Here is a 24,694-nt window from a genome sequence, read left to right on the forward strand (position 1 = left end):
GCAGTATTAGAGAGGAAAATTCACTATTATTCTTAAAGAGCTGAAGAATTGATAAGTACAATTTAGGAATAGCTGCTATTCACACAGCTCTTTGGATTTTATTTGGAAGGTAACAGGAAGGGAGATATTGTACTTAAATTCATGAATAAAAATGTTTTAATTTGTACTTGGATTTCTAAAACTACTGTAAGGACTTACATGCCTCTGCTAATGTTATAATTGTATTATATTTCTTAGGTTCGAGTTCTTTCTTCAAAGAGTCATCAGAATAGCATGGATCCAAGAGATTTTCAAACACTTGCCATCTCTTGCTACTGAGCTTGCATGGTAATTTTTTTGGAAACATATTCATTTCTTTTCTAAATTCACTTTGAGTGCCAGTATGTAGATTATCCTGATATTCTTCAAGCCTTTCAAATTCTTTATGAACTGCCTGTGTGTCGAATTGTTTTCAGTCTCTATGAACAATTCTTGATTGTTAAGAAAACTTGTGTTGCTTTCCAAACATATTAGCCAGTTTTTCTTCTCATTCCTTAGCTTTCTTCAAATCTGTGTCCCACTGCTGAAACAAAATCAGAAACTGCTGGGAATATTCTTGATTTATATTCTGCCTTGCTTTTGTTGCGTTTTCCAAACATGGTTGATTTTCTGGTTATTGGCTTTGATTTTAAGAAAATACAATTCTAGTCTTTTTCTCTTGACAAGAAGAGCCTTATTAATGCACATGCCAGATCTTTCTAGTCTACTCTGTACTTTACCACCTGCATCCTTCATTGCTCCTGCAGACGTCCTTTGAGAATTAACTAGAAGACTAGGCATAAATGCACATATTGGTGGGTCAAATGGCAGTATGTGGAATACACAGACAGACGTAGTTACAGAAAGGTGGGCATAATGAAATAACCCAACGAACAGACATAGGAGAAACTCAGAGATTATATGTTTTAGAATAAAACTGTCCCAGAAGAAAAATATAACAGGTTTTCAGATTGTCAAGTGCTTGAACTGTGCAGAAGCAAGGCCACAATAATTGTACAATTTCAAATAAGCACAGATCCTGTAAAGGGACTAATTGGTTTTCCACTGGGATGCTTCTAAAGTGGGAGTAGTTTATTTTTTCTTTTAATTTGTTCACATTTTTAAAAACATAAATTTGTGTGTACTTGAGGTTTACCATAAGAAGTAATATAAAACATACAGGTGGTAAAACGATTGTTATTGTGAAGCAGAATAACATCTACCATCTCATTTACTTTTTTTTTTTTTTTGATGACAAGAACTGTTGATATACATTTATTAAAAAAAAATACCTTATACAGTACAGTATCATTAACTGTGGTCTTCATGTTTACATCAGACGGCTAAGCTTCTTTATCATACCTGTCATTTTGTATCTTCTGGCTTACATTTCCTCATTTTCTCTCCTTCTAATTTTTGACAAGCATTTTAGCTCAATAATTTTTTATATGTTTTGTTTGTTAGTAGCAAATTACAATTTAAGATCAAATTAATAATTTCTTATATGTGTTCATGGCATTTGGGATTTTTTTTACAAATATTTTATACCATTTTCTTTCTATGGCAACATTATTTAGTGTTAAAAGCATAATTATTTCCATTGTAAGAAGGAGTAAGCAGAGAATAGAATAAACTATTCTGCTGGTGCTTTTGTGGATCCAGGATCCTCTGTTTGGTCTTCGCTTTTGATGACCTATCCAAGTTGGGGATACCGCCTGAGGACACCGGAGGGAAGGTTAACACAACATTCAACAAGAAGCAACAAAACTTGACCTGGTTAGAACTGGTCCCAAGTAAGGGCTATGACAGAGCAGGACCACTTGGGGAGTTCCTGCAGCTTGCTGATGTGTCAAGATGAAAATGCTAAGAAAGTGACCCAAGAGCTGATATAAAAAGACATGAGGTCCCACTGTCCTGTCCGGACTCTAATTACATTTTGCTTTTTTCAAAAGCTATCATTTTTCTTCAATCTTTTGGCAAGATGAGAAGGAAATAGGAAGTTTATATCAGTCAAGTCTAGGGATTCATTTTATAATGTCAAGAAGTGTGTTTTATGTTGTTGCTGCTGAAATCACAGTATTTAAGTAACTGTTTTTGGCTATATATGTAGAAGTACAAGTAATTTTAGTATTGAATCACTACATATTTATTAAAATTTTTGATTTAATAAACTTTCAAAGTTATATGGCAACAGGCAATCACATGATACCATATAGTATTATAAATGGAGACTGTGGCTCAAAGAATTGTCTTTTTTTTTTTCATTCTTCTGGAAATTGAGCAAACTTGAATAAACAATACATTATTCCATAATGCCTTGCTTACATATTTATGTAAAATATATTTTTATTACATTGTAAAAACTGGGCTCTATCGCCTTTGTACATAAGTACATTGCCAGAGGGAATCCAAAACCTTATCATTATAGGGAAACACATCTAACATCTTAATGTTTCCTTCTGTGTCAAGTGGACTCCACTAATGTAACTCATGGATTCTCTTTCCTCATTCCAGGATTATTTATTTGGTCAGTAAATTTGGGAGAAATAATTTGAGTTGTATATCATGTGGTTAATGTTATATTTGAGACCATTCAATTCTGCTGTCTGCAAAACAAGACAAACAAGGAGAATAAATGGAACTTATAGGCTGTGCTAAGTACAAATAATGAAGTTGGCAAACTGACAAATAAGAAGAATGCATGTGGGTTGAACACAGAAAAGGATGAAACAATTGGGAGTGCTATGTATAGACAGAAAAGATCTGAAAGGATCAAGTCAGCATCACACATTAGTAAAGCACAGATCAAGCACACCCTGATGGACAACAGTATCACCCCTAAACCAGCCCCCCTATTGGTGGTACGAAATATGACCCAAAGTGATGTGGAAATTCAGAACTGAGACATGGTTACTCAGCAGGTCTCTGATAACCAGAGCTCTGCTCAGGCAAACTGACCTCTTCATTTCTCCAAGAGAGCAAGTGTGCATTGCTTCCAGGCACCATCCACTTTTTGGATCCCCTTGTTCAATCTCAACCCTGGTTTTTGTAACCATACCAAGAGCAGGGAAAGCTGATATAGCAGAGAGAAGCAGGGCTTGTGAACCGGGCTCAGTGCTGCCATCTTTCCAACAGTACCACATCTTACCTCATCTCAGTCTTCTGCTCTTGCTGTATTTTAAAAAATGGATTTGACAAATTGTGTGCATTGAGTATCTTTATGTGATATTTAGGTCTTCTGTTCTGTAACATTCAGGATGGCCCTCCTGGTGGTACACATGGAGGCTACCATTGTAGTCAGGTAGCTTTTCCCTTACTACAGAGAACTCACTCACTCATGGCCTTCTTACCTTGGGGATCCGGCTGTCACAGAGAGAGAGAGCATGCATTCTATTGCTCCCCCAGGAACAAGTTCTTTTGCAGCAGGGAAAGCCTGCTGATCTTTCCTTACCTTTGCCTGTGATTGGACAGGTAAGTCTGCCTGATCCTGGCCTGTTGTTTTTTCATACCAGCTATACCCTTCAACTTAACCTTTATAAAAAAAAAAAGATGATATTTTGAGTTCCCATTGGTCGCCTCTTTATTTTGTTTCTCAATATATTCAGCAACTGGTTATGAAATAAGAATGCAATTATTTGAGCCTCTCATATTCTGCAGCCATACTTACCTTACATTTGGGGTGATTAAAGCCCAGGGAGTCCAAGAAATATTTAGATTGACCTTGCTACCAGAATTCTTATTTCCTTAAGAGCATCATCAAGATGTGGGCCCTTAGGCATTGCCTTCCATTGCTCAGCTATATTTCATGTGGACTTTGTGGCCTCTCCTCTTCCTGTATCCTTTGGATAAGGAAGGCTTCTGCCCAGCATGTTGTAAAGCCATCCCATGGGCCACGGGTCATGCTGCTGTAGGCTTGATTGTCTCCTTCACTCTGCCTGTGTAGCCTACGGCCAGTCACAGTCAGAAACTCACATCTCTGTCCAGACTTCTAGAAACGTGTTCCTCACTAGTCCTTAGGGATGATTCTACCTCATGTGAATTCTGGCTCTGAGCATAATTAGGCTAAGCCAATACAGTATCTCTCTTTCCTCAGGAGCAGAAAGTTGAATCCTTTGATGTACTGTGCTTACATTATCCTCGTCAGGCCTGCTTCATGCTAGTGTGTAACACTTCCCTCGTTTTTAAGTAGGTGGCCTTTCTCAGACTACTTTCAGAGTCCTGGTTTATTTTAATGCAAAGATGCCACCTTCTCTGCTTTTCATTCCATTTCCTTCTACTTAGGAAAATACTAAAATCTTATTTTTGAATTTTAGAGGAGAAAACCTCCCAAGTCAAATGCTTAAAACAGTTCATTCACTAGTAAGAAAGAAATTAGTACCTTCTCTTGCCTTTATTTTTATTTTTTTAACTTAAATCACAATAGTATTTATTACCCCATTAAAATCAAGTTGGAAGGCAGAGGGCTCTAGATGAGTTGACCTCAGTGACATGATGACATCATCACAGACCTGGACACTTTCTATGCTTCTGCTTCGTGGATATTGCCTTCTATTCCTTTTGGGTACAAGATGGCTGACACAGCCCCACGCTCACATCCGTCTTCAGTCTGTCCCAAAGCAGGAAGACAGAGAGCAACTTCTGCCTGGCATGCCTCTGTCCAAGTCAAGGTGGGAAATCCTTGTCAGGAACCCTTTAATATTCTTCAAATCAAGTGATGGTCCACAGAGCACAGCATCATCCGCCATCCGTGAACTGATTAAAATGCAGTGTCCAAGGCTACTCTGATGAGTGATGCAGATTCTGCCTTTTAATAAGATCCCCAGATGATTTCCATATCAGTCAAGTTTGAAAAGTCCTGCTCTGGTTGATGATTTTTCATATTTAGTATGTTAGCCAGAACTTGATGACAGAGCTACCCCCGGTGGAAGGCGGATGAAGTAATCATCTTAGCCCCTTGAGTGGGAACAGGAAAGGGCGAATGAGAGAGAGAATGCTGTTGGGTAGTCAGTCCCCAGGGCCAGCCTCCGTACTTTCCCAGGCAGAGTGGCCCAGGACGCCGTGCTCAGTACAGTGTTGCCCACTGTGGCTCAGGCAGCCTAGGAAGGGAAGGCAAGGGGCACTGGCCATCTCAGTAGTGTTATTAACAGCTGACTGAGACCTTACTCCTGTGATTTTGGAAACATTTCTCGTTTTTATAAATCTTGAGGTTTATGAGCAGCATCTGACAGGGGAATCCCAAGGAAAGACATTAAAGCTCGTAGAGTTCAAGGAAAGGTGAAGATTGTAAAGTAGCAGGTTTCTTTTCATTTCTGGTTGGTATGAAACTTTTTTTTTTTTTGTGCCAGAACAACCAATACAATCTATTATCATACATTGTTTTTTTCCCTTTGCTGTGCATTAGTTTTCTGGACTTATGAAAAACTTACCCAGAAGTTGTTTTTAAATATGAAAAAACAGACTTAAGAAGAATTTAGTCTAATTTTAAAAATTAGAATTGTGCAGTTCCAAGGTTGAGTCATTAATAACTATGTCTTCCTGTTTCCTAAAGTCAAATTGTGGCAAACTTTCTGTTATACAATGTAATAAAACAGGGAAAAATGCACAGAAAAATCAGTGAAGGGAAAATGTGGGCTATTTCCTCACCTTGGGGCAAACACCCTACTTTGAGTTCCTGGTGATTATGTGATGATTTACATATGACCATGTAAACATCTGCATGATTATTTTTAACTCTCCTAAATAAGTGTTCTTTGCCACTGGTAACTAAAGGGCATTTGATGGATGAACCGATGACCCTAATTTGATTATTATAAAACATACGAATATTGCAATATCACATTGTACCCTATAACTGTGTACAATTAAAAAGCAACAACTGTATTCCACCTTATTTTTAAAAAAAGACATCTGAGGTTGAGAGGGAGAAAATTATCCACCCAGTTTTAAGTAGAGCCAATGGAAATATGGTTATTCTCACTTTCTTTTGTTATTGTTATTATACATAAAATAATTTCACGTTTCATATATATGTGTATATATATTTACATATATGTGTGTGTATATATATATAAATAAATTTAAAAATGGAAAACAAAAGTTCTCTTCGCAGGTGGAAACCCCTCCTCCCAGGTTCCGGCTCCTCAGCATGCAGCTTCTCTGCCCAGCTTCTGTGCACCCTTCCTGAAGTCCCATGCTGTTACAGATGAGTACTTGTGTGTGAATGTTGCTTCCCAACCTGCGGGTCAGTGCCCTTCCTGTTTACTCGCAACCACTGCAGCTTCTTTTGCTCAAGATAAGCCGTGAGCAGACAGATGACTTGTTTATGCTGTTGAAAGAAAACTCAGCAACTCAGAAAGACACAAATGGTTCCATGTACCCTTTGTCCTCATTGCCAGGTAATTCTGCTCAGGTTAAATGGTAGCATTCTGATTTACCACTAAACTGACTAGATACAACTCACATTTGGTGAGAATCTGAGATTCAGTACCAAGAAGGAAGAAAAAATAAAAAATTTTCAGTTTTGAAATAAAACTTACCTATTTTGTTTTGTTGAGAATATCATTTTCCTTTTAGTTCAGTGAACACAATCTATTTAGAAAAACAACAGGATTCCTTCGTTTGTCAACTAACCTTCAGATCTTTACATTATCCTGTTTTTAAAATTTGTTCTATTTAGTTATACATGATAGCAGAATACATTTTGATTCATTGTACACAAATGGAGTACAACTTTTTGTTTCCGTGGTTGTGTTTGATGTAGAATCACACCATTCGTGTGATCATACATGTACATAGGGTAATACGTTTGTCTCATTCCACCATCTCTTCCACCCCCACCCTTCCCCTCCTCTCATTCCCCTCTGTGCAACCCAAAGTTCCTCCATTTTTCCCTTACCCCCCACCTCCTATGTTTAACTTCAGCTCTGTTACTCTCTCCACATTGCAGTTTATTTGCCCTTTATACAGTCACATTGTGCTTCAAGATCTGTTGCTATTGTTGAGAAAAATGATTATATTTTATTTATTCATGATTTGCAGGGTCTAGTACAAGTCCTGGGAAGTACAAAACTACTATATCATAGTGATGAAGGACTAATGGAGAAAGTTGTCTTTTTTTGGTCACTCAATATCCCTTTTTGCTTTTCTTAATCAGCACCCTACCATTTCTTTATGAAAACCATTATTACCCCAATCTGGCTGAATGGTGATACACCCAAGGTATGGGTCTTTCACGCAGGCCAGGTCAATCATTTGCTCTCTCCTTGCTTTTCAGAGATTGAAAAAGCACTGATCTTTGTTGGAAGCGATTAGTTACAGAGGCAGCACTCTATAGAAAAAGTCCGCCAATTATTTTTTAAAAAATTTTATTCAGATGACATTCACATGATATATAATTATTGTGAAATGAACAAGTCAGTATCATTTGGTACATTTGCAGTGTTGGGCAACCTGTCTCTGCAGTTTAAAATTTTCTTTGTCATCCCAGAAGATAATGCTTTACCTATCCCATTAAGTAATCACTCCCTGTTTTATTCTATTACTTCTTGTCACCTAGATGCCCACTGTTATTTCTGATTCTTTTAATGTTCCCTCCAATTCCCTGAGGTACTGTACATCCCTGTGATAATTCCTTTTCTATTTAAGTTATTCAGGGTCATTTCCCTTTGGTTGCAACAAAATACTTCCAACTAATACAAGATTTTGGCTTTTTGGAATCAGATAAGTTTCCTCAGTTTTAAGTATCATCAGGATTAAATGACATGACTTAAGTAGAGTAATTTGTATAGTCATAGAGAATACACTATATAAATAATAGATATCATTATTACTACTGGGTCCTAGATGAACATTTAATGAGTGCATTACTACTCAATAAAGTGGCTGATCTTCTCTGTGGTATTTTTTTTTTTATTGGTGCTTTTTAGTAACACATGTTCCCTGTGATTTTTTTCAGTAATTGAACTTGGTAAAATTCAGATTCATGTAGGTAAGGTGATGAGGCACAAAGGCCACATATCAGAATGTGTGTGCTTGGCAGGGAAGATTAAGAAAGCGATTAAGGAAATAAATATGCAGAATGGGACATTTCCCCCTCCACTCATGATGTTTCTTTCCAAGTAAAAGGATACCAATTACTGCACCCCTCCTGTCTCCATCCCCTACAATTTGGTTGATGAGTTTGAGCAGACACTGAACCTGTCACCAGTTTTAAGTACTTTAACAAAATAGCTGAAGTTAGGTCATGTATAAAGAAATCAGCTCTGTCTGGCTCACGGTTTGGAGGTTAGGGTATGGCTCCAGAATCAGTTTGGTTCTGGTGAGGACCTCATGTAGAGGGCATCTCAGTGGCAAATGTAGGAGGAAGAGAGCATACGGTAAGACAGGAACCTGGCAGGTGGGGTAGGCAGAACTGCCCTTTGATAACAGCCCTCTCTCGAGAAGTAACAGGGTCCATGTGAACTACACCAGTTCCTTCCCTCAGGGCCTCATTACTTCCCGTCAGGTCCCACCTCTTAAAGGTTCCATACCACCTCCCAACACCGCCACACTGAGGCCTGGCTCCCAGCACATACACCCTCTGGGGACACATTCAAACCATATCCACACCATAGCACCACCCTCTTCCTGTTCCTTGGAAGTGAGCTACCTTCAGAAAGCAAAGATGCTGCTCTGGTTTTCATGAAATTTGGGAGAGGGGGAAGAACTGCCTTGGTCCTGAGCCCCTGGGACTGGGTGGGGTGATTTCCTTATATTATTTCTGGATTCCTTTGAGTTCCTTAGGACCACATTACTTGCTGCATTGTTCTTGTTTGGGAGGAAACAACATCTATGTTTTAATCAGTAACTAGAGAAGAAAGATACTACCAAGACAGGAAGGAGGTTGTGAGATGAGATAAGCTGAGTAACGGGGAGTAAGCTGGTGCTAACTTCCACTCAGTCACTGTGTACTGGATTATTGATGTAAGAACATGCCCAAGTGACCCGCAGAGAAATTTACCTTTCTGTAATTTAGAAGAGATAATTGAAGGAACTATATTTGCCTGCATATCTTGGAAGTACTTGAAATAATTTCTGAAGGAATTATAACAGATTTTGAAGCTTAACTCTCTTGATGGTTTGATTTAGAGCCAATGGCTTAATTTTTCTGCAGGGTAAATTAAATAAAGTCAGATGAGCTCTGAGCTGGGATTTCTCAAGTGACTCTTTTTTCTTAGTTAAGACAATGATTTGTTAAGGTAGTGGGAAATAATGGTTCAAGTACATTAGAAGAGAATTCCTTCTAAAGTTGATACTTTGCTTAGTATTAAGTTTTCCTTGGCAAGTTTAACTGTGAAGAATTAAGTTGGGGAAATGTTAGGGGAGGAAGCCATTGATTGGAAAAAGTGGATTTCATACACTGAACCCATTTGATGGTGATAACAATGTGAGTCAATAAAATAATATGTAGCAGTCTGCTTTCTTGAAAAACAGTGCTTTGGCTTGGGTTAAACGTCAGGTAGAAAAGATCACACTTAAGGAAAGGATGTCTCCTTTTTAGTCCAACAAATATGCAAAGATTGTGAGCAAGAACTGCAGGAAGAAAAGTCTATCCCCGGTCAATGTGCTGCTCAGCACACTGGTGCACTCTCATGTTGGGGTCAACATCTGCATGGCATTTATTATACACTGTATAGGAATGAGTATAGTATAGGTTGAATATATCTGGAATATATTTATAAGAAGCCATAAATCTGGCTTTATTTCCCCATAACTTACATCAAGTTCATTTTCCCTACCATTCCTCCATGGGTATAAACTATGTCATAGTTGTGGAAAAGAAAAAAAAAATTGTTCTTTATGGCCCTTACAAGAGCAGTGCTAGCTTTAAAGTGTCTCTGGATTTTAGAGAATAAAAAGAAATGAGTGATGTAATTCAGGGTGAATGGGGAGGGCGGGCGTCTTCAGACTGAGTTCTCAGCACACAGAGGGGGAGCCAGACACTGAGGTTGATTTTTCAATGTTTTCTTTTCATCAGGAAGCTGGAGGCAGTCTATAATGCTTTGTAGTCCCAGGGAACTTCTTGTAGTTGCCCACATGTGCCCTGTACTCAGCTGCCCAGCACTGGTGGTTCATGCTGTTTACTATGCCTGGAAGACTTCTGAGCACTCTGTTAAAATCTTGGCCAGCATTTAAGACAAAGATAAAAAACTGCCTCTTCCACAAAGTCTTCCCTGAGCACCCAACAGGAAGGAACTGGTTCTTCCTTTAATGTACTAGTTTTTTTTTTTTTTTTTTTTTTAATAACTATTAGGTTACTTGCTATATTTTACCATATATTGAAGATACATAATTGTCCATGTTGGCTTGCTAGTCTGACTGACAGTTTTTTCTGGGATGAGGGCATAGCTCACTCATCTTTCTATATATTGAAAATTCTTACAGTTCTAACATAAATACAATATTCAATAGATGTTTATTGAATGAGGTTCTGGTCTGAGAGATTAGCCTCACTTATGAGAGAATAAGAACTTGTCATTGTGAGTTTTTTAAATTCACAAAGTATTGATAAAAGATATGGAGAAACCAGGCACCCTCTTAAGAAGATGATGAACTCTAAATTCCTGCACCCTTTTTGAAAGACAATTTTGCATTAGTAATCAAAATTTGAAACATACTCATTTTAATCCAGCTACTAAACTTCCCATAAACGAGAATCATAGGGACTGGGGCTATAGCTCGGTAGTAGAGCACTTGCCTTGCACGTATGAGACACTGGGTTTGATCCTCAGCACCACATAAAAATAAATAAATATATAAATAAACATAACTTATAAAATTGGTGTTCACAGGAGAATGTTTCTCCCTAGAGTGTTTATAATGAATTTTCTTTCCTTCTTTATCCTTCCTTTCACTGACTGGTCTTGCCTGATTTTGTAGTTATTCCCCAGTTTCTACCAGCCTAAGCACATAAAAGTAAAGTCATATTGGTCAGGGTGGCCAAAAGAATTTGTTCTCCTGTCTATCCTTGGAGGATATGGGACAAGGTATTTCTGGAGTTAGTATTGCCTCTTCCTGTCTTTCTTCAGGGAAGACAACATTTTTTTCTCTGCTTTTCAGACATTGGAGCTTTCTTCCTCTCACTCTATGCACCATACTTTCTTCGTGGAATGGCCCACTGCTCAGTTGATCCCCAAGAATTCTGTGTGTGTGTGTGTGTGTGTGTCTATGGTATGAATGTATAATGTCTGCCCTTTGTATATAACAAGTTCAGGCTTATTAGCCTCAAATTTCTTTAGGTCTTTCCCCGTCTCATCACGTGACTTATTACCAAGAAAGGAAGAACTTCCTCTGAAAGAAAAACAATAATCTTCTCACCAAATAATTCTGACCCTGCAGAATCCGTTTATAACCCCTGTCATGGTGCTATAGAGCTTGGGGTGCTTCCAGGATATGCTTGTACCTGTTCGTGATGGTTTGTATTTCAGAACCTCTTCTGAAAGTCATGGTTTGGACCTTGGGCTGAAAGTCTTAACTCTTCTCTGTTTCCAAGCCTGTGGATAGCAGTACCTTCCAGTTTTGTTCCATTGAATTCAAAATTAAGCTCTCAGCACTTATCTTTGCAGAAGGGCATCCCCTTTCTTAGTTCTTATGGTGAACATCTCAATCCCCAGGTGTTCAGACTTGAGGCTTCTTGGAGATCATCTTATCTGAGACATGAAATATTGCTTTTCCACTTTCCTTTCTCCTGCAGGGAAGCCATATTCTGATTCCCAGTCCTTCAAGGTGTTCCCTGTAGCCTCTGTATCCTGAACATACAGGTTGTGAAAGCAACAGTTTTACTTAGAGGCTGTTAATATATGAAGCATGAGAATGGGGTGTTATGCAAATGACTTCACATGGGCATCTAGTCAGTTCATCTTCTTTCTCACAAAGCAGTTTCCATTTGTTTTCAGCTACATCATCATTTTATGGTCAGAGGTAGTTATGGTTGCTTTCTTCTTTTCTAACAGTCTTTCCAAGTAGAGAAGGTATCATGTATACTGCCTGAGGTCATTTTTATATTTGGAGTAGAACAATCTATTCCCCAACATTTACTGAGCACCCTTCGGGCATAATGAACATAATACTTGATCTGGAAAGTTTGAAAATAGAAAAGCAATTTGGGCTTCCCTAAGCAATTTTGGAGTGGTGTGATTGGAGTATAACTTTCAAATTGAAAATGAAAGCAAGCTGAGTTAGTCCTGGGTTTGGACATACTGACCATGAAATTGAAGAAACCAGGCATGCTGCAAGCCATGGAGACCTGCGCAGGTGAGCTCACCATGACTCTGGTGCAGTTGGAGACAATCATTTGGGAACAGTCAGATTCATTGAGTTGATAGAGATTACATGGAGGATAGCTGAAAGCACTTCACTAGAATCAAATGCTCAGGAGGTGGGGATCAGTGTTAGTTGGAGGAGAAATCAAAACCAGGTTTAGGATCTCTTGCCAGAACTTGAAATATTTTCCTGTTTCTTGGCTTGTCTAATACTTTTCTGTTCCAATGCTCAAGGCCCAAACTTGACCTGGAGCCTGGTCTTTGCTCTTCCTTTCTTGTGGTTGGATTGAGGCTTTGTAATTTAGTTATACTAAAAAGAGGGACCAGGAATTTTTAGTCTAGTAAGTTTTTTAAAAGAATATTCTTTGAAACTGATTATTCACATCTCCCTTTTAATATAGTACCTGTTCCTTGAACCAGGATTAATTCAATTGAAGTATCATAATTTTTTGAAGTTCACCTATTATTTGCTTTATTTTGGGTGATCTTAAAGATTCTTTAGAATTGAACAGGGTTGCATAAATACATGAAATCCAGTGGAAAATGGGTAATTTCTGGACGTGGGGCATGTACATAGATGATGTGACATGTTAGTATAATTACTGAGACTTACAACATCCAGGTGAAGGGGAACGTTGGTGGAGTAACTGCATGTGTGTGATGCTAAAAGCAGTACTTGACAAATGGTTATTGAGCGTTTGGTTTCAAATGATGAATAAAGTGAAGCCCTAGTAAGAAGAAACCAGAAGATAAGAGAACATTTTCGAAGCTTAGTTTCTTCTCTAGTTTTGAAGGATGTCAATAATCTTACTCAGAAAAAGGGCTCCATGGTTTAATAAGCTTGAACTGCACTGGGATAGAGAGGTACAGTTCTCCCATTAGAACCTCTCAGAGTCTCCAGTGTGTTCTAAAATTGTTTAGTGATTTGTCTCTCTTGACTAGAACTCTGCAGAATACACTAAGGCACACATTTAGAAGAGTTGGCGAAGAAGCCAGTTGGTAGAGGAAAGGGGAAGGTCATGGGCACACTTGATGGCAAGTTTATCCATCAACTTGCCTCGCCTAAGAGGTGCCCTGATAGCTGGTAAAATATTTCTCAGTGTTTGCAGAGGACATTAGAATTTGAATCAGTAGCCTGAGTAAAGAAGGTATACCCACACCAACACAGGTGGGTGTCATCGACCCTTTGAGGGCCTCAGTCCACCAGGAAGGTGAAGGAGGAGGGCAGGACCTCTCTGCTTGAGCTGGAACACCCTCCTCTGCTTGGGACTTTGGAGCTCCTGGTCTTTGAACTTTGGGACTTAGACGAGTGGCAATCCCTGCTACCCACCTTCTTAGACTTCACACTAAATCACACCACCAGTTCCGCTGGTTCTCTAGTTTTCAGACACCATATCGTGGGCCTTTTTGGCCTCCATGTGAACCAGTTTCACACTAGTTGTCTCCAGCAACTCCCCTCCCCCCATATATAACCAGTTATGTGGTCACATGGTTTGGAAGCAAGTGATCACTCAGTTCCCCTGTCTATAAAGCAAGCCCTATTCTTTGACACCAGGAGAGGGAGTTTCCCTATTGTCATCATACGTTACATATATGTATATAATATCCCCTGATCTCACTCTACCCAAAACATTTCTACACACTCTACTGCACCCTACCCTTATGAGGGCTCACAAGAGTGTGTGTTCAGTCTAGTGTGTTCAGTATTGAATAATGATGAAATCACTTCATTTCAAGAAATTTTAATACTTAAAAACTTATAATTTTCATGATTTTCAAATTCATTCATATATGATCTCTTTTAGTTCTCCCAGCAATCCCATAAGGTAAATATCATTTTTATTGTCATTTTACTGATTAAGATAGGTACTTCTTCATCTCTTAAGGGTAAAGCCCAGAATTTTAGGCAGAATGAGTCTTCATTTTGAGAATATTATAGTCAGTTAGAAACTCGGGTACCTGTGCGTGAAATATGTCTTCATTTTTGTTTCTTCCTTTCTTTCGAGTAATATCCATCATGTGTCTTCTGTGTTATGGTTATTAAAAGAATGAAAATACATAAAGGATAATGAAATGTGAATGAGGATTATTAAATATTTTGTAGAAAATTATCTTGATCTTCATCAAAGATAATTTAAAAATGGTCATGAAAATAACTGTAACATCTACCATTTCCTAGTTGTTTTGTTCTGTGGATTGTTACAAAAGCAGACCCTCACAATTGGAATCCATGTGAAATTACAGCACAGTGTTCTCCTCCAAAATCAGGCTTAAACTTATAGGTACTGTTAATGTTACTGCCAGTAATTCATCCTCCTGTCCCTCTAAAGAAATTTGCTGCCTGAGCCTGAGTATCTTTGGTAACTGGAGATGATCTAAAAGCTTTTTTGGCCAAGACTATGGATCATTTGCAAGACAGAGGCAAGCTGATGTAGAGTATCATGGTAGTCAAAGAGATCACACAAAAAACTGCAAATGGGCAAAGAATTTCACCGAGAAAAAGTAGCAAACAGAACTGGAAGGAAACAGATGGGTAAGTCTGTTAAGTGCCAGCTAACAGCTGGCATATTGTTTTCAGGAGTTATTCCAATATAGACTTGACAAATATAAAATAATGTTTTACTTTACTACTTAAGTTAGATTTTATATTCTGATTCATCATGGAATAGAACATTGTTGATTCAGCATCCTTCAGAAAATACTGTTTACAGTACATTTTGTATTAATGTCTTGGTTTTCACAAGAGAAGTCTATTAAGTACTTTATCCTAAAGTTCTGCCCTTTTTTGATGAAGTCTACACCACTGCCTATCCCTAAAAGTAATGATCAAACTAAGTCCCTTACCTCCCTCCTTTTATCCAGGTATCACTAGAGTGAGACAATTATCCCTGAATTCCTCCAGTCCTCGCTGTGTCTGTGTGTTGGGGGGAGGGTATATGGCAACCCCTCAATGCTGACTTGCTAGGAATCAAATCTTTTTAGTTAATTAATTTTACATTTCGATTTATACATATTTATGAAATACAATGTGATGTTTTGATTCATGTATATATTGGTTAATGATTAATTCAGGGTTATTAGCATTGTCATCATTACTTTGTGGTTAGAACATTCTGAATCCTCTCTTGCAACTATTTTGAGACACAGGCTTAACTGTTAACGGCGTTCACCCAGCTGTGCCCCAGAACACCAGTGCTTCTCCTCTACGTAAGGGTTACGCTGTGTCCTTTCTCCATCTCTCCTTCCCACTGCTCTCCCAGGCTCCAGTAGCCACATTCTGTTCTCAACTTCTGTGAGATCAACTTCTTTAGATTCCACATAGGAGTGAGGTAATGTAGTCATGTGGTTTTTGTTTTTCTGTGGCTGACTTTGTAACTTAAAATTAATATCTCCAAGTCTGTCCATGTTGTTCCAAGCGGCGGGATTCCATGCTTGTGGCTGAATACTGTTCTATTGTGTGTACATACCACAGTTTCTTTATCCATTCATTCGTTGATGGACATTTAGCATCATTCCATATCCTGGTTGTTATGAAAGGTGTTGCAGCAAACATGGGAGTGCAGGTGCTCTTCAACATGCAATTCCATTTCCTGTGGGCTCTACCCATTAACGGGATTGCTGGATCCTAAGGTAGTTCTATTTTTAGTTTTCTGAGAAACCCCATACTGTTTTTCATAAAGACTGTAATAATTTACATTTCTACTACAATGTTTAAAAATTCTCCTTTCTATATATTCTGGTCAGCATTTTTTATCTTTTGACTTTTTTTTCATAATAGCCATTCTAATTGGGTGAGGTGTTATTTCCTAGTGGTTTTGATTTTTGTTTTCCTGATGGTTAGTGACATTGAAACTTTTTTTCATATATCTTTTGACTATAAGTTTTCTCTTGAGAAATGTTTATTTAGATCTTTATTCTAATTGGATTTTTTATATTTTTGCTTTTGATTTACCGAGAAAGTATTACTTTTAGTGTGTGAATCTGATTCATATCATTTTTATATTTAAATTTCTTCAATTGCTCTCTAGCATCTAAATATAAAGTAAAGTTCCTTCAGTTGCGAGCAACAGAGTTCATGCCCTTCTGACCTCACAACTTCTTTCTCTGCTCTCTTCTGCTGAGCAGAACATCCCCTGCTTCAGCCTTCGTCCAACAGGCCTCTGACCCACTTCTCCAGCCAGGAAACATGTACTGATCTTTCAAGTCTTAGCTTCTATACCCTTTCCTTAGACATTTGATTTAAGACTTCTCAGCACACTTAAAGGCTCTACTTCCTGAGACCCAACTGTACCTCGTGCTTATTCATGATATATTATCATTATTTTCATACTTATCTCCACATCAGACTATGAAACCCTACTAAAGACCCTACTATTTTTTCTATCTCAGGCAACATGAGAAAAGCATAGTTGTGTACTCAGTAAATGGGGTGAATAAAGGAATGAAGTAGCTACTCTCTTTAGACCCATCTCCATATGGACAAACTGTGAACAACTAAGCTTTTTATTTTAAAAACTGCTCAGTATTTCATTTCTGATTTTCTTATCTTAGACTTATATATCCATCTTCTATAGTGAGGAATCTGTGAATGATTTCTTGTTCATTTCTCTCCCCTATCTTTAGCAAAATGGAGCCAGATTTGTATAAAACTAATTTACCAAATTTCTCTTAGCTCTTTTGTGGTTAATTATTCAATTACCTGTAACTTAAATCTTCAGACATTTTTATTTCTGATTAACATGCATTAATTTTATATATTGATATTTCCATAAATGCATATAATTCAAATCTGTCCCAGTCTCTTTCCATTTGTATTAATTCTCTAAATTATTGACAGCATTATTTTCTCTGAGATGAAATCTAATTTCATCTTTTCTATTGAGAATGTGACTGATTCCCAATGATCTACAAGTCTGTATCCTAATTCATAAGGCCTTGTACATATTACTCTAGCAGATCTTTAATTTTGTCGCCTGATAACCAAACAAATTTCATGTATGCTCTACACAGTAACCATGCTAAATATTCATTCCAAATATACTATGATTACAGGTACCTTTAGACTTTCTCATATCCATAACTCTTCTTGGGTTAGTGAACTATATTTACTTTAAGACTTGAATCAAGATTAAAAAGGATGGTCAATGTATCTGACCTTTCAGTATCTTATTCTACCCTAATGTCCATTTATTTATTCACCCATTTCTCAAACTTTACTTGTACACTAAGCTTGCGTTAGGTCTTATTCTAGGTACCAAGGAATGAAAAGGTTAAAAAAAATGAAAGTGACTCCTGTTAGAACACACATATCTGTGGTTAAATAAATAGAGAGGATAATATAATTTTTTTTTTAAATGCACTAACAGATTTATGGAAGCAAAACATTCTTAATGGCATGCAACTCATTTGATTTTTCTTTTATAAAATTCTTAAATTACTTACTTTGTAGACCATGGATTGCTATTTTATAAATTGCCAGAAATACTCCTTTTCTAGTCTGCGCCTTCATTGACTTCTCATCACATGTACTTCTAGAGACCTGTCTCATTTTCTCTTCAGTTTCTAGGTCACAATTCTCAATCTCCATTAAGATGAAAGCCTTTGAAAATTTTCATATGTCCTATATAGTTTTTTAGTGTTGCAGTGAATACTGGAGTCACTATTTCTGAAGTGTTTCTGGCTGTCAAACATGCTGCTTGAATCCTATCTTTCATTGGTCTTTATTCATTGCTTCTGTGTGCTGCTTTGTAACCATTTGTCTATCTCTCTGTTGTTTATGGCTTTATTGAGGGAAGGAGAGTATTTGTTCATTTTTTAAATTCCAGATCTGCACAATGTTATTATATCATAGGTACTCAAAAATATTTTTTTTAAATAGGTGAATTAATTTTGGCTATTCCTATTTTATTTTATTCTTTTTTTTTTTTTTTTTTTTTTTGTGGTGCTGAGGATTGAACCCAGCACCTTGTGCATGCAAGGCAAGCACTCTACCGACTGAGCTATCTCCCCAGCCCTATTTTATTCTTGACTTAGGAGATATTCCACATATTTGATGACAGGCAGCTTTCTTGGTTGCTGACAGTGTTCTTTTCTATTTGATTCACAAATAAATAGTTTAGAGATAGTCCGGGAATATTTTTATATCCTCTAAAGTTGAGTTGTATGCTTGCTGGAATAAGGTTCATTTGTTTCCACATCCGTTTATGCCATTTATAGTCATTATTTAATTAAGATTGTATCAACTTACCTAATGTGTGTCCAAAGCAAGAGGTTATTATTTTTTTTTTTTCTGTGAAAATTAAGTTGACTCCTAAAGAAAGATATAATTTAAGAAAGTTGCTAAAATTGCTTTCAAATTAGCTGTGGGCAAGAGTGGTATAAAAGGCTGGGAGGAATATGGAGTTACATAACTTCATGTATACTTTTAGACTCTAGCTGTTTTTAGAAGAAACTGAAACAGATGCACCACAAGTGTAAAGATGAAGCAGATTTCCATCCAGTAGACCAGGCCAGGAAAAGGCCTAGGCTTGAGTTTAAATGACTGATTCCCAATACAAGTCTGCATCCTAATTCATAAGGCTCTGTACATATTACTCTAGCAGATCTTTAATTTTGTCACCTGATAACCAAACCAGCAAATAAACATACATTTAAATGTCTTAAGTTAAAATGTTGAAGGTGAATGTGTCATTTTTATGATTACCTATTTAAATTACTTTTTTGATTATTTGACCAGCTACTGGTTCTAATTACCTTGGATCAGACTGTTTCTTATGGATTTCCAATCTTCCTTCTAAAATGTTACATTTTCTTCCAAGGAAAACAAAATAAAAATTGAGCACCTTGATCCAATTACTTCAAAACTTTTCTTGGTTTATCAGCACCTGCTTTACAGCATGCACGGAGAAATAGCTCTTGTTCATTATAGCACAGGGATCTGAGGGGTTTTCTTTGCCTAATGTAAGTATCTTTAGAAGGGTTTTGATTGTTATGGGAGCCGTTCCTCACAGTATGAAGCACATGATCCAGGTTGAATCAGTGTCAGGGTCTTAACCTTCACTTATAGGGATAGGTTAGGAAGGTCAACTGTGGGCAAATGTGCAGGGTTAGGAATTAATGCTTTAAAAGCATAGCTGAAGTTTTACCTTGCCATTTCACAGAAACTAGTAGTACAATCCTTTTGTGGCTCATAATAGACAAAGTATTCTTTACCAGATCGCTTTGTAAGAACAGCATGTTTCAGTCCTTGATCAAAAGTCTGAGAACCAAGAATAACATAATTCGCAGACATAGTGATTAGAGACAGATTCTAAGCCTTATCAGGCTGTGTCTAACTGCTTGAGGAAAGTGGGTTTGGTCCTCATACAGGGTAGATGGACACTGACTAAAAAGAGGCACAAAGAGGAAGAATGAATGTTCTTACTTTAATGTTCTACCAAGGTTTTGAGGGCTTAGTCATCTGAATAAGCAAAGAAGACAGTGTACAAAATTGACTGTAGATCATACAAAACAGGGACATTTATAGTGTTCAGTGCATGTATTTTTTCACGAAGGTTATTAAAGTATTATTTTATAGCACAATATTATACATTTAGCTCATAGTTGACTAAACCAGTGAGTAAATTAGTGATGCCTGTTAATTTGAGTAATGTTGAAAATCAAAATGCTGAATCTAGGGAATGTCACTAAACTCAGTTTGCAGAGTAGAGTCCAGAGGAGAAAGATTATGATAGTTTAGTGAAACCATAGTACAGGTTCAGAAAAGTCAACAAAGGAAAACTGCCTGGAAGGCAAAACAGAAGGGAGGAGTCTGAGGGTGCTGCAGAGACGAGGCCTCTAGGACTTTCCTAGGTGGTTAGAAAGGATCCCAGGCCATTCCGTGGCTCTCCACGGTCCAGCATCCACACTTCCTAGTTCATCCTGCTGTGTTGTGCTGGCACTTAGCATTTCCTCAGCCTTTCATCCTTGCTGTCACCGTTTCTCGGGATGCTTTCTCCCAGATCTTTCCCTGAGGGACTCCTTGCCATTCACACATGTTCCTGACCATGTACCTACAGTGACCACAGGCCCACACCCCTGTCATGTGCCTGTTTTATTACTTTGAGCACCTATTTGTTTCTAAAAGATTCTTATTCACTCATATCAGTGTACCTGGTTTTCTTTTTTCACTCTGTTTAGCTTGATCAGGTCACAATCTCCATGAGGTGAGCGATTTGTGTTGTTTGCTGTTGTAGTCTCAGTGTTAGAATGGTGAAGGGGCTTAATAAATACTCATTTAGTTAAAAAAATATATATATATATCAATGTGACAAACATTTAAAATTTTTTTTTGCAGTGCTGGGGCTCAAACCCAGGGCCTTGTGCTTGCAAGGCAAGCAGTCTACCAACTGAGTTATCTCCCCAGCCCTGTGACAAACATTTATAGTAGAAGTATATTACATTTCAAATGTTTAAAATAAAAACACCTATAGAAACTTTTAAAATATGTCTCCATATAGGAAAGAGTCAGGAATGAAGTATATAAAAATGTTAATAATTTTTTCCTTGTGGAGTGGAGATTTGACTACAAGCTATATGGTCATGTAATAAGGAATGATGAACCATCTTACATGCTGAGTATTATATGATAAAATAAAAATAAGAGGAATCTTCTGAAAGAGTTGCCACCAGTAGAAATTGTGCAAATAGCACTTCCAAACTGATGTGGAACATTCAGAAACTCCTTTGTGTTTCAGAGTGAGAATGAATGAGCAGGAACTTTTTTTTTTTTTTTTTTTTTTTTTTTTTTTTTTTTTTTTTTTGGTGGTGCTGGGGATTGAACCCAGGGCCTTGTGCTTGCGAGGCGAGCACTCTACCAACTGAGCTATATCCCCAGTCCACAGGAACTTTTAATAAGTTGTTATTTTTTCTGATTTGATTTAAGTGCAGATAGCCCATGGAACCATATAACTTTCTGGCTAATAAGGAGTCTAGAGCAACAACAACCAAAAAGAAAACTCTTTACTTGTCTAATTGTTTCACTAGGGAGAGCACTTTGCAGGTAGATGATGGAGAGAAGCTTCTGAACGGTATATGGGTGAGAATAAGAAACGTCTGGAAGAGAGCATTTGATTGTGACATCCAGCAAGACACTCAATCAATCTATTGCTTATGTATCAGGGCCATGAGAAGAAGTCTGGTTTGGGGCTTCTGCTCTGTGACTCCCAATCAGATGCAGTTGCTGTCCCTGCCATCTCTTGTGTTGCCCTCACACTGGTGTTGTCCTGTGAACTCTGCCATACAGTTCTTTGAAGGTTGAGCATTTGCAATACTTCTGAAAACCTTACCAAGTCAATACTCTGCTAAAGCCATAATAGAGACCAAATAAATGTTTGTCACAAAAATACATTTTGATCAAGTATTCAGATTAGATTAGAATTTGTACAAGATAGATTGTATTTACTAGTGGTAATACAAATGCCACTTAGGATTTATTTTTGGAGGAATTTCACTGGATAGGATAGTTAGATTGAAGAAATATGTCACATCTATAAGTTTTGTCTCCAAAGTTCAGCAAGTAGGAAGTGTAATGTTTCAGCTCAAAATGCCATTGTGTGGGATACTGTGATTAAATAGGCATGACCACATGGAAGAAGAAATACAAAATAAGAGTAGTCAGGTCCACTTGAGTTTTTAGATTGTTACCGACACATATGCTGGTTCTTATTAAGTGCAGATCTTTTCTAAAAACCTTCAGAAAAAAGGAAAACAGGAAAAATAAAAATATTTCTTAAAAACATAATTCATAGTCATCCAAATTCCATGGACTTTCATATGCATTGAGATAAGTTGGAGGGGAATATAAAAATGCTATCTGTAATTCATAAGCTGAATCCTTAAGGAAAGGAAAATGGACAAACATAAAAACAAACTCAAACTTCATAATCCTGCAGTGGACTTTCATAGAGTTTTTGAATTTATATCCAATATATTCTTCTCCATATGTCATGATCAGTGCATTGTTCTCAGTGAGTATTTTGATCTTTAAGTTATAAAGTGTCCATTAAGAAATCATTGCATTACCCATCAGATCTACAAAGGCAGAGGGAGAGGGCTTGAGTGGGTGTACATAGTTTTCATTTTCATGGCTTTATTTGTGGGGGATGGGGAGATGTCCTGCTTATTGCAGCAACAGAATTGGAGTCCCGCCACACTGAGGTTGGACACCATCACGTGGAGCTAGCTGGGCCCCCGACCCCCATGCCGAGGTCAGACGCCATCACTGAGCCTGCCTGCCTGCCCCCCAACTGCTGAGGGACACTGCACTTGCCTCTGTGCTGACTCAGCACATCCTCACTGGGGCTCCCCAGCTTCTTTGGAGGCTGGTGCAGGCATTTTGAATTATTCCTGAGGGTGTGGCCCTCATCATTGGAAGGGCGGCTCCCTCCCTGAGACACCTACAGGAGACTGGACTTTGACAGGACTCAGGATTCAAGAAGAGGAGATATTGAGACCAACTCAGAGCCGCCAGGTGAGCCTCTCCCACTGGGCAAGGCTCCCTGGATGGGTCAGTAGTCCTGGAATGCAGGGAACTTCGTGGAGTAGATTTGCCTAGTGAAACTCCTCCACTGGAGCTGTGAACCCAGACAACCAGGAGCATTGTAGAGGAGGACCACCCCGCAAGAGGCTTCGGCACAGCGAGGATCCCAGGACTGGGCAGTAGGTCCAGTCCCCAGGAAATGTCATAGAGGAGGACTGCTTAGAGAAAGAGTCCCTCGCAGGGCCAGGCCCCCCAGACCAGGTAGTAGTTCCAGGCCCCAGGGAATGTCACAGAGGAGGGCTGCCCAGCGAGAGTCTCAATCGCAGGCCAAGGCTCCCTGGCCCAGGAGGTAGGTCCAGACCCCTGGGAACATCACAGAGGAGGGCTGCCCAGCCCAGGTGATAGTTCTGGACTGAAGGGAACTTCTCGGAGGAGAGCTGCCCAGCGAGACGTGCCCACTGGGTGAGTCTTCCCTGCCAGGCAAGGCTTTTCCACCATGGTGGTAGAACCACAGACACAGGCACAGACCAGCCATGCCCCAGCCTGCAGTCTAGTCCCCCTTTTGACTGACCATTGGTCAACAAGTGGAGGCGCCTCTGCCCACCAGCAGGAAATATACCCCACCTGAAAGGCCACCATCCCTAGAGGAGCAGCTTCCTTGTGTATCACTGCATTATCAAGTTCCTCCAAGACTTCAGGCTACTGAAGGTTAGGAGGTGAGTTATTGGAAATCTACAGAGACAATATTAGTCAATAGAGGAAATCTGCAATGTCCCAGATTTCACTACTAGAGGGGTAGATACCTGAGCAAGATGAGAAAACAAGGGAAGAAAATGTCCCAAACAAACCTAGATGGTATAGCAATAAAATCCAATGACAGCAGGGCAGAAGAAATGTCAGAAAGGGAGTTCAGAATGTTCATAATTAAAATGATCAGAGAAGCAAACGATGAGATGAAAGAGCAAATGCAGGCTTTGAATGATCGCACCACTCAACAGTTAAAAGAACAAATGTGGGAAACAAAAGATCATTTCAATAAAGAGTTAGAGATACTGAAAAAAAAAAAAAAACAGAGAGAAATCCTTGAAATGAAGGGAACAATAAACCAAATTAAAAACTCCATAGAAAGCATAACCAATAGGATAGAACACCTGGAAGACAGAACCTCAGACATTGAAGATGAAATATTTAATCTTGAAAACAAAGTTGAGCAAACAGAGAAGGTGGTAAGAAATCATGAACAGAATCTACAAGAATTATGGGATATCATGAAAAGGCCAAATTTAAGAATTATTGGGATTGGGGAAGGCTTAGAGAAACAAACCAAAGGAATGAACAACCTATTCAATGAGATAATTTTAGAAAATTTCCCAAATCTGAAGAATGAAATGGAAAATCAAGTTCAAGAGGCTTATAGGACTCCAAATACACAAAATTACAACAGACCCACACCAAGGCATATTATAATGAAAATACTTAACATACAAAATAAAGACAGAATTTTAAAGGCCGCGAAAGAAAAGAATCAAATTACATTCAGGGGGAAAACAATACGGATATCAGCAGATTTTTCAACCCAGACCCTAAAAGCTAGAAGGACCTGGAACACCATTTTTCAAGCTCTGAAAGAAAATGGATGCCAACCAAGAATCTTACACCTGGCAAAACTTACCTTCAGATTTGACGATGAAATAAAATCCTTCCATGATAAACAAAAACCAAAAGAATTTATAAAAAGAAAGCCAGCATTACAGAACATTCTCAGCAAAATATTCCAGGAGGAAGAGATGAAATACAACAATGTAAATCAGCAAAGGGAGGAACTACCCTAAAGGAATAGCCAAATAAAGGAGAAACC

The 24,694-nt window shown here is 38.3% G+C and overlaps 1 pseudogene; it reads right to left on the minus strand.

Moving 5' to 3' along the window:
* Window positions 1-263: 263 nt before the first annotated feature.
* Window positions 264-819, minus strand: LOC124965398 (synaptonemal complex protein 3-like; annotated as a pseudogene).
* Between the last annotated feature and the right edge of the window lie 23,875 nt (window positions 820-24,694).

Source organism: Sciurus carolinensis, chromosome 15, assembly GCF_902686445.1.
Source record: "Sciurus carolinensis chromosome 15, mSciCar1.2, whole genome shotgun sequence".
NCBI lineage: Eukaryota > Metazoa > Chordata > Mammalia > Rodentia > Sciuridae > Sciurus > Sciurus carolinensis.